We start from the raw sequence: 11,463 nt of genomic DNA on the forward strand, positions 1-11,463 counted from the left end.
CTGCACCTTTCCAAAATCTGCCTCCCAATCTGTTCCTCCATGGCTCTGTTACTATTGGGGGGGTCTATAGAAAATTCCCAACAAAGTGACTGCTCCTTTCCTGTTTCTGACTTCCACCCATAATGACTCAGTAGACAAACCCTCCTCGACGACCTCCCTTTCTGCAGCTGTGATACCATCCTTTAAAAAGTAACTGGATGAGCACTTGGCAAGTCATAACATTCAAGGCTATGGGCCAAGTGCTGGCAAATGGGAATAGGTAGACAGGTCAGGTGTCTTTAATGCATCAGTGCAGACTTGATGGGCCGAAGGGCCTCTTCTGCACTGTATTATTCTGTGATTCTATGATTCTGTGATACCAGAATGGTTCCAGGGATGGGGGATTTTAGTTACAAGGTTAGGTTGTAAAAGCTGGGTTTGTTCTCCCTGGAGAAAAGGAGATCGAGAGGAGATTTGGTAGAGGTGTATAAGATTATGACGGGCATAGATAAGTTAGACAAGGAAAAACTTTTCCCAATAACTGATGGTACACGGACTGGGGAACACAGATTGAAGGTTTTGGGCAAGAGATGCAGGGGAATATGAGCAAGAACTTTTTTACACAGCGAGTGGTAATGACCTGGAACTCGCTGCCCACCAGGGTGGTGGAAGCGGAGACATTCAATGATTTCAAAAGGAAATTGGATGGGCGCTTGAAGGAAATAAACTTGCAGGATTACAAGGATAGAGCGGGGAAGTGGGACTGACTGGTATGCTCCACGGAAGCTGGCATGGACTCAATGAACCAAATGGCCTCCTTCGATGTCATAAATGATTCTATGGCTCTATGACTTTATGTTAAAGTCCTAGACTTGGCAGAGTGCAATTTCATCACCCAGGTGACTGGTCGGAGTAAGAACTCAGTACATGTACAGGATGGTGTACAGGCGGACAAGTGGCAGATGAAATTTAATTCAGAAAAGTGTAAAGTGATTCATTTTGGTAGGAAGAACGAGGTCAGGCAATATAAATTAAGGGGTATAATCCTAAACCAAGTGCAGGAGCAGAGGGACTTGGGGTATATGAGCACAAATCATTGAAGGACGCAAGGCAGGTTGAGAAAAGGTGAATAAAACATATAGAATCCTGGGCTTTATAAATAGGGCCATAGAGTACAAAAACAAGGACGTTATGGTGAACCTGTATAAACACTGGTTCGGCCTCAACTGGAGTATTGTGTCCAGTTCTGGGAACTGCACTTTCGGAGAGATGTTAAGGCATTTAAGACGGTGCACAGAGATTCACGAGAATGGTTCCAGGGATGAGGAACTGCAGTTACATGGATAGGTTGGGGAAGCTGGGTCTGTTCTTCTTGGAGAAGAGAAGATTAAGAGGAGATTTGATAGAAGTGTTCAAAGCCATGATGGGTCTGGACAGAGTAGATAGAGAGAAACTGTTCCCATTGACCAAAGGATCCAGAACCAGAGGACACCAGGTTAATTGGCAAAAGAAGCAACAGCGACATGAGGAAAAAAGGTTTTATGCGACGAGTGGTTAGGATCTGGAACGCACTGTGTGAGAGTGTGATGGAGACAGATTAAACTGAGGCTTTCAAAAGAAAACTGAACAATTATCTGAATAGGAAAAACATTGCAGGGCTGCAGGGAAAAGGCGGGGGAGTGGGACTAGGTGAGTTTCTCTTGCAGAGAGCTGGCATGGACACGATGGGCTGAATGGCCTCCTGTGCTGTGATTCTGTGGTTCCTCCTTGAGAGGGTAAATGAGGTTGAGGTGCAGATCAGCCATGATCTGACTGAATGGCAGAACAGGCTCAAAAGGCTGCTCCAATACAACAACAACTTGTATTCCTATAGCACCTTTCATGTAGTAAAATGTCCCAAGGCGCTTCACAGGATTGTTAACAAACAAGATTTGACACTGAGCCACAGGAGATATTAGGGCAGGTAACCACATTTTTGTCAAAGAGGTAGGTTTTAAGGAGTGTTTTAAAGGAGGAAAGCGAAGTAGAGATGCAGAGACGTTTAGGGAGGGAATTCCAGAGACTCGGCCCTAGGCAACTGAAGACACGGCCACCAATAGTGGAGCGATTAAAATCAGGGATGCTCAAAAGGCCAGAATTAGATGAGCAAAGAGATATCGGAGGGCTGCAAGAGATTGTAGAGATAGGGAGGGGGCGAGGCCATGGAGGGATTTGAAAACAAGGATGAGAGTAGTAGTTGAGGAGAGAGAACCAACAATATCAGATAATATGGCAGCCAAGAAGGGAAGCTGGCTAATTGCTAGTTTAATTGGAATAGGGTCGAGGGAGCAGCGGGTGGGTCTCATGGACAAGATGAGCTCAGAGACGGCATGAGGGGAGAAGCTAGAGAAAGATACAACAAATCTGGAGTAAGTTTGGCCCAGTGGGCTAGGATAAGGGTACGAGGTGACAGAGGTAGTTGATCAGATGGTCTCAATCTTATTGACAAAGAGGTCCATGAGCTCCTTGCACTTATCGTTGGAGGTGAGACTGGAGGATAGAGGGAAGAGGAGTTTAAGAAAATAGATTGCAGTCGGGGTTATCTTTGCATTCCAGATGATCCTGGAATCATGATCAGTTTTAGTAGACCAGAGCGGGACCCGATAGTGCTTTATGTGGTCCAGTGAATGGGATCATCATTTCTCTTCAACCCCCTGGAACCTGTCATCTTTGTCTTCATCATTTTAAGTGTGGAATTCTCAATACGTCGCTCGTTAGCCTGCCTACTTTCATCCTTCACAAACCTCAGCTTATCCTGCGCTGTGTGGCCCACATCCTTTTTCTGCACTTCTGCTTTTCTCAAGGGTGAGCAGCGAGTTCTCCTTGCATCCTGGCCAAGATTCCTCCCTCAAGCAACATCAACTCAAAAACAAAAATTTGCAGTTTAGCTGGTCTTTCACTTCATTGCTGTTTGTGGGATCTTGCTGTGTGCAAAATCGCTGCTCTGCTTCCCCACATAACACCAGTGACAATAACTCGTTGTACGTGAAGCCCTTGAGTCAGAAGGTTGTGGATTCAAGTCGTATTCCAGAGAATTCATCACGTATTCTAGGCTGACACTCCAGTGCAGTACTGAGGGAGTGCTGCACTGTTGGAGGTGCCGCATTTAGAATAAGACATTAAACCGATCTCCCATCTGCCCTCTCAGATGGACAAAAAAAAACCCACAGCCACTATTTCGAAGAAAGAGCAGGGAAGTTTTCCTACATGTCCTGGTCAACATTTATCCCTTAGCCAATAGACGACTTGGCCATTATCTCATTTCTGTTTGTGGGAGCTTGCTGTGCATGAATTGGCTGTTGTGTTTCCTACATTACAACAGCGTCCACCAAAAAAAAGTACTTCATTGGCTTTAAAGTACTTTGGGATGTTATGAAGCAGTGAAAGGTGCTAAATGAATGTAAGACTTTCTTAATCTTAGGCATGCTCTTGGGACATGTGATAAACCTGTACATAAATACACGTTGTTTGTTTTCTCTGTTCCTTTCTTTCACCACCGTCCACTTCCTCTGCCTGCCTGAATCTGTCACTCTGTGTCTCCATGTGTAAGTCTATGTGTTTGTCTGTCTATTGCTTCTCTGTGTGTCTATGTATGTCTGTGTGTATTTGATCGTGTACATATGCTTATATCTGTATGTCTGTGTGTCTCTTTTTTATATTCATTCATGGGATGTGGGCATCACTGGCTAGGTCAGCATTTATTGCCCATACCTAATTGCCCTTGAACTGCCATTTCAGAGGGCAGTTAAGAGTCAACCACATTGCTGTGGGTCTTGAGTCACATGTAGGCCAGACCAGTTAAGGACAGAAAATCTGCATTCAAAAGGAGTCTGGATATGCACCTTCAGTCCCTAAAGAACATTAGTGAACCAGATGGTTTTTACAACAATCAACAATACTTTCATGGTCATAAGTAGCTTTTTAATTCCAGATTTATTATTAAATTTAAATTGCACCATTTGCCGTGGTGGGATTCGAACCCATGCACCCAGTGCACTAGTCTGGGCCTCTGGACTACTAATCCAGTGACATTGTCACTACACCACCACCTCCTCATATCTGTGTGTATGTGATCATATACGTGTGTCTATGTGTGTTTATATCTGTGTTGGTGTGTATGAATGGGTGATTTTGTGTTTGTGTGAGAGAGAGTGTGTACGTGTATCTGCGTGCCTTTCTATCTGTGTGTGTCCGTGTATGTGATCGTATCCACATGTCTGTGTGTGTTTATATCTGTACATCTGTGAGAGTGTTTGAGTGTGTGTGTCTGTGTGTTTACATCTGTGCATGTGTCTGTGTGTGTCTATGTATTTATATCTGTGTGTCCCTGTGTGTATATCTGTGCATGTATGTGTGCCTTTGTGTGTGCATGTATTTGTGTGTGTGAGAGTGTATGTACGTGTATCTGTATATGTGTCTATCTATGTGTGTGTATGTTTGTGTATGTGTGACAGAGTGTGTGTGTACGTGTATCTGTGTGTCTACCTGAGTGTGTCTACCTGTGTGTGTGTGTGTGAGAGAGAGAGAGTGAGTTTACGTGTATCTGTGCGCATGTCTATCTGTGTGTGTTCGTGTGTGTGAGAGAGTGTGTACATGTATCTGCATATGTGTGTCTGTCTGTGTGTGTGTGTGTGAGAGAGAGTGGGTGTATGTGTATCTGTGTGTGTGTGTGTATATCTATGTGTCTGCATGTAAGTGTGTGTGTATCTGCCTGTCTGTGTGTGAGACAGACATCCTCTGCCAGTCTTTCAATGAGTGACAATAGTGAGTGAGTGGAGCTCTGAGCACCCTCACTTGTTTATTCCTTTTCTTTATTGGACAGGTTCCCTTAGTTGCCATATGCAGGATATGAATTATTTTCAACATTCCGTATGGCACATGCATTCACATGCATTTAAAATATCCGGCTCAGTAACACCACGCAAGGCTCCTGCTGCTGTTTTTCCTTCATGGAAACATGGCTGTACAGGACCGGGGAAGGTCCCGGCTTCCGGCTCCAATCTGTGGTGAGTTGCCCAATCTGAGGGAGCAGAAGCTGGGGATAGGGTGAGGGGCTCTTCAATTGGCCTCAGTGCCTATCCAGAGAAACCCTCCCCCCACCCCTCACAATTGAAACATGCATGTGATCATTGAGTGAAAGACAGAATCAGTCTTGGCTGTGATGCCTCTGTGGTGGACTAGTCCACTGTCAAATCAGTGTCTTCACACGTGAAGCATAGCCACAGGTAAGGAGTGAGGGGCACACGTATATCTGTACCCCTACTTCACAAGGTGAGGGGAGATAACCGGCAAATTAAATGGCTGTTATTGGTGTTAGTGAAGAGTCCAGCACGGTCTCGCACACGGATACTTTTAAGGGCAAAATCTGCAAGATGTGCCAGCCGGGAAATGAGTACAACAAGAGTTCAGTCAGAGCGAAGCTCGGCTTTCAACAGATTGCAGCAAGAAACCCATCCATCTGCAGCAAGTAGACTCTTTGTCATGAGAGAGGGAGAGAGAGGTTCATAGCAACACAGGGGGTAGTAGGAGGCCATTCAGCCCCTCGAGCCTGTTCCACCATTCAATTAGATCATGGCTAATTGGTATCTTAACTCCATCTACCTGCCTTGCTTCCATAACCCTTAATACCCTTACCCATCAAAAATTTATCAATCTCAGTTTTGAATTTTTCCATTGACCCACCCCGCTCCGGCTTTTTCGGGGGAAGAGAGTTCCAGATTTTTGTGGTATATGTTAACAATTTGAAGTAATTGTAGGGGCATGATTAAGAAGTTTGCAGACGACACAAAGATTGGCCGTGTGGTAGATAGCGAGGAGGATAGCTGGAGGCAGCAGGAAGATATTGATGGTCTGGTGAGATGGACAGAAAAGTGGCAAATGGAATTCAACCTGGAGAAGTGTGAGATGACGCATTTGGGGAGGTCAAACAAGGCAAAGGAATACACGATTAATGGGAAAATACTGAGCAGTGCAGAGGAAGTGAGGGACCTTGGAGCGAATGCCACAGGTCGATAAGGTGGTTAAGAAGGCATATGGAATCCTTTTTTTTATTAGCCGAGGTATAGAATATAAGAGCAGGGAGTTTATGCTGAAATTGTATAAATCATTGGTTAGGCCACAACTTGAGTACTGTGTGCAGTTCTGGTCACCTCATTACAGAAAGGATGTAATTGCACAAGAGAGTGCACAGAGGAGATTTACGAGGATGTTGCTAGGATTGGAAAAATGCAGCTATGAGGAAAGATTGGATAGGCTGGGGTTGTTCTCCTTGGAACAGAGAAGGCTGAAGGGAGATCTGATTGAAATGTACCAAATTTGAGGGGCCTGGATAGAGTGGAGGTGAAGGGCCTATTCATCTTAGCAGAGAGGTCAGTGATGAGGGGGCAGAGATTTAAAGTGATTGGTAGAAAAATTAGAGGGGAGATGAGGAAAAACTTTTTCACCTAGAGGGTGGTGATGGGCTGGAACTCACTGCCTGAAAGGATAGTTGAGGCAGAAACCTTCAACTCATTCAAAAGGAGTCTGGATATGCACCTCAAGTGCAGTAATCTGTAGGGCTACGGACCAAATGCTGGAAGGTGGGACTAAGATAGGTGGGTCGTCTTTCCGCCGACAGAGACACGATGGGCCAAGTGGCCTCTTTCTGTACCTTAAACTTTCTATGATTCTATTTCTATGAGTTCCACTACCCTTTGTGTGAAGAAATTATATCAGCCGGCAATTACCTAGCTCTAATTTGAAGGTTATGCCTCCTTGTTCTGGACTCACCCACACCAGAGGAAATATTTTCCCTCTATCTACCCTATATATCGCTTTGATCATCTTAAACACCTCAATTAAATCACCCTTGAATCTTCTATAGTCAAGGGAATACAAACTGAGACTATGTAACCCATGCTTATAATGTAATTCTTCCAGCATTCATTGGTGAGGGTGGGGGTGAGTGAGCATAAAAGCCTTTCCAAGTCTGGTGTCCTCTCCTTCCATCAGTGACAGGAGCTATAGCTTCCACACCTTGGCATTTTTGCCCTGTGCCCTCTCCCATCTTTCAAAAAAGGTCCCCTATAAATTCACTGTTTCAATAATGCTTTTAGACGACTCTCTTGGCTATTCCCTGCTCAGTATCCACTGCTCCTCTCTCATCATCACTGGGACAATGCCCTGGAAACTCCCAGCCAAGCGGCATCACGGGATCACCATCACCACACAGACTGCAGCGGTTCGAGAAGGTGACCCACCGCCAACCTTCTCAGGGGCAGCTGGGGATGGACAATAAATGCTGGCCTCACCAGTAGCAGTCACGGTGTCAAAGATGTGATAAAAGTGTTGATTATTCTTGTGGTGTTGTAAAACGTTCTGTGTCAGCAGTGGCTCAGTGGGTAGCAAACTTATCACTAAGTCAGAAAGTTGTGGGTTTAAGTCCCATTCCAGGATTTGAGCACATAATCAAGGCTGACACTCTAGTGCAGTACTGTCGGAGATATCATCTTTCAAATGAGACTGAGGCCCCCATATTCTCTCACAAGAGAACACTAAAAAGGTCCCATGGCCGCTATTTTGAAAAAGAGAGCGGGGTTACCACCAGTGTCCTGACCAAATATTTATCCCTCAACCAATATCACTTCAACAGATTATCTGGTCATAATCACATTGCTGTTTGTGGGAGCTTGCTGTGCGCAAATTGGCTGCCACATTACCGAAATTACAACAGTGACGACACTTCAAAAGTAATGCTTTTCTTGTATGGTGCTTTGAGACATCGTGACAGGCGTTATATAAATTCAAGTCTTTTAAAAAGAAGTCAAAGCAGGTTGGGTGGTTAATTTTATCATACTGCTTACTGTTTACAAATTTGACACCAAGCCAAGTAAGTAAACATTAGAACAAAGGCAAAATACTGCGGATGCTGGAAATCTGAAACACAAACAGAAAATGCTGGAAACATTCAGCAGGTCGGGCAGCATCTGTGGAGAGAAAAACAGGATTAATGTTTGGGTTGTGATCGTTCCTATGTTTTGTAAGTAAACATTAGGATAGATGACCAAAAGCTTAGGTAGGTTTTAAGGAGTGACTTAAAGAAGGAGAGAAAAGCGGGGTGGTTTACAGAGGGAATTCCTGAGTTTATGCGCCAGTCAACTGAAAGCAGAGTCACCAATGGTGGGACGATGAAAACGGAAGATGCACAGTTGGAGTAGCTTCACTGATTTGACAATTATTGATGAAGGCTAATGGACCTGTAGTTGCCAGTTTTGTCGAACTTTTGTTTAAAAAAAAAGCTGTTACATTTGATGCCAACGATTGGGTGGCATTCTTTCCGAAATAGGGACTTGTTGGACCTTTATCACCACCCCTCAGCAGTTAAGGGCTGCAAAAAGTTGGTTGCTTACCCCAGCACCCCATTAACACTGGTGATGTGACCGCCACCATCTTGAAAGGGACTGATTGCCGTGTCTTTAAAGCACCTGCCTGTTTCAGATGGGCTGGTTATAATATGGAAATTGGGGTCCTGTGACATAAATAGGACACCGGTCGTTATTTTAAGTGTTCAGTGCTCTCTCAGACCAGTCACCCGGGTGATGAAATTAAAGAGGCCAGACAAAGGCAAGTAGCAATTTACCTTCCTGGGCTCCGGAGGTGAAGTAATCTAGGTCGCTGCCATCTCCGGGACCCCCACCTTCCGTCATTGTCGCTCCACTGTGCTTCCCCCCATCCCAGGGTCCCACATTCATGGCGGCAGCTCCAGCATGATTTCCAGGCTGCAAACCAGCATGATTCCTCACGGCACCCACTTGATGACCTGCAGCTCTTGCCTGCTGAATTTTAAATGCGAACAGAGCCTCAGAATTGAGGTATGGGGGGGGTGGTGGGGTGGGGTGGGGGGCGCTTGAAGGAGAGGGAGTGTCTCATAAATTGCTCGGGAGGCCGACCAAATTAAAATGAACTCCTTTCCATTGCTAAAAATTCCGAACGTATTCATTGATGATGCAAGGTTTTGAGACGTCCTGATGATGTGAAAGGTGCTGTATTGATGATAGGATCACACTGCACAGAAGGAGGCCATTCAGCTCATCGTGCCTGTGCCAGCTCTTTGCAAGCGCTATCCAATTAAATGCAAGTTATTCCTTGATTTCGTTCATGATTCTAAAAATCTCGATCACAATTCTTATGCCCGCTGCCCGCGCTCCCACCCCGCCCCTTCACACACAACCTTTTCCCCAACGAGAACAGTCTTTGAGCTGTGTTTCACTTCATATTGCTGGCACCTGTGCTCGGCCCAGCAGAGGCAGAATCACTGCCAAAACTGAAAATTCATCTGCCAACTCAACAGCAGGATAACCAAAGGCAGAGATACTTGCATTGCATATCTAGGAAATCACTGCAGAATTTCACATAAAACACAAAGGTGTTGAATGTACTTTCCGCCTTCTGGAATCTTCCTTCAATGTTCAAGCACAGAACTCTTTGCTTTTTATTTCTGTCTCAGACTCGCACTCACAGCTCTTACTTTGTTTCTAGTTTGCAGAATTTTTTCCCCTTCTCAAGTTAAGGAATGCAAGGACTGTGGGAGGAATTAGGACATGTCCCCTTACCTAAGGAGGGATATCTCACTACCACCTCTCTTGACTCCTCCTCTGCTGCTAAATTATCAGACTGCTTATCCAACATCGAGTACTGAAATTTCCTCCAATATTGGGAAGACTGAAGCCATTGTTTTCAGACCCCACTCCCAACTCCAATCTCCAGCTACTGACTCCATCCCTCTCCCTGGCAACAGTCTGAGATGAAGCCAGTCTGTTTGCTATCTTAGTGTCGCATTTGAACCAGAAATCAGCTTTCTACCTCATATTCGTGCCATCACGAAGGCCACCGATCTCCACCTTGGTAGGATCACCCAACTTCTCCCCTGTCTCCGCTCATCTGCTGCTGAAACCTTCATTCATGCGTTTGTTACCTCTGGACTTGACTATTCCAACACACTCCAGGCTGGTGTCTCACATTCTACTCTCTGTAAACTTGAAGTCACCCAAAACTCTGCTGCCCATGTCTTAACTTGCTCCAAGTCCCGTTCCCCTATCCGCCCTGTTCTTGCTGACCTACCTACCTGGTCAAGCAAAGTCTTGATTTTAAAATTCTCATCCTTGTTTACAAATCCCTCCATGGCGTTGCCTATCCCTAATTCTGTAATCTCCTCCAGCCCCACAACCCGTCAAGATATCGGCACTCATCTAATTCTGATATTTTTTTTTTATTCATTCACGGGATGTGGGCGTCGCTGGCCAGGCCAGCATTTATTGCCCATCCCTAATTACCCTTGAGAAGGTGGTGGTGAGCTGCCTTCTTGAACCGCTGCAGTCCATGTGGGGTAGGTACACCCACAGTGCTGTTAGGAAGGGAGTTCCAGGATTTTGACCCAGCGACAGTGAAGGAACGGCGATATAGTTCCAAGTCAGGATGCTGTGTGACTTGGCCGGGAACTTGCAGGTGGTGGTGTTCCCATGTATTTGCTGCCCTTGTCCTTCTAGGTGGTAGAGGTCGTGGGTTTGGAAGGTGCTGTCGAAGGAGCCTTGGTGCATTGCTGCAGTGCATCTTGTAGATGGTACACACTGCTGCCACTGTGCGTCGGTGGTGGAGGGAGTGATTGTTTGTAGATGGGGTGCCAATCAAGCGGGCCGCTTTGTCCTGGAGGGTGTTGAGCTTCTTGAGTGTTGTTGGAGCTGCACCCATCCAGGCAAGTGGAGAGTATTCCATCACACTCCTGACTTGTGCCTTGTAGATGGTGGACAGGCTTTGGGGAGTCAGAAGGTGAGTTACTCGCCTCAGGATTCCTAGCCTCTGACCTGCTCTTGTAGCCACGGTATATATATGACTACTCTAGTTCAGTTTTCGGTCAATGGTAGCCCCGAGGATGTTGATAGTGGGGGATTCAGTGATGGTAATGCCGTTGAATGTCAAGGTGAGATGGTTAGATTCTCTCTTGTTGGAGATGGTCATTGCCTGGCACTTGTGTGGCGCGAATGTTACTTGCCATTTATCAGCCCAAGCCTGGATATTGTCCAGGTCTTGCTGCATTTCTACACAGACTGCTTCAGTATCTGAGGAGTTGCGAATGGTGCTGAACATTGTGCAATCATCAGCGAACATCCCCACTTCTGACCTTATGATTGAAGGAAGGTCATTGATGAAGCAGCTGAAGATGATTGGGCCTAGGACACTACCCTGAGGTACTCCTGCAGTGATGTCCTGGAGCTCAGATGATTGACCTCCAACAACCACAACCATCTTCCTTTGCGCTAGGTATGACTCCAGCCAGCGGAGGGTCTTCCCCCTGATTCCCATTGACCTCAGTTTTGCTAGGGCTCCTTGATGCCATACTCGGTCAGATGCTGCCTTGACGTCAAGGGCAGTCACTCTCACCTCACCTCTTGAGTTCAGCTCTTTTGTCCA

This window comes from Heterodontus francisci, chromosome 10 (genome assembly GCF_036365525.1).
Source record: "Heterodontus francisci isolate sHetFra1 chromosome 10, sHetFra1.hap1, whole genome shotgun sequence".
Taxonomy (NCBI): domain Eukaryota; kingdom Metazoa; phylum Chordata; class Chondrichthyes; order Heterodontiformes; family Heterodontidae; genus Heterodontus; species Heterodontus francisci.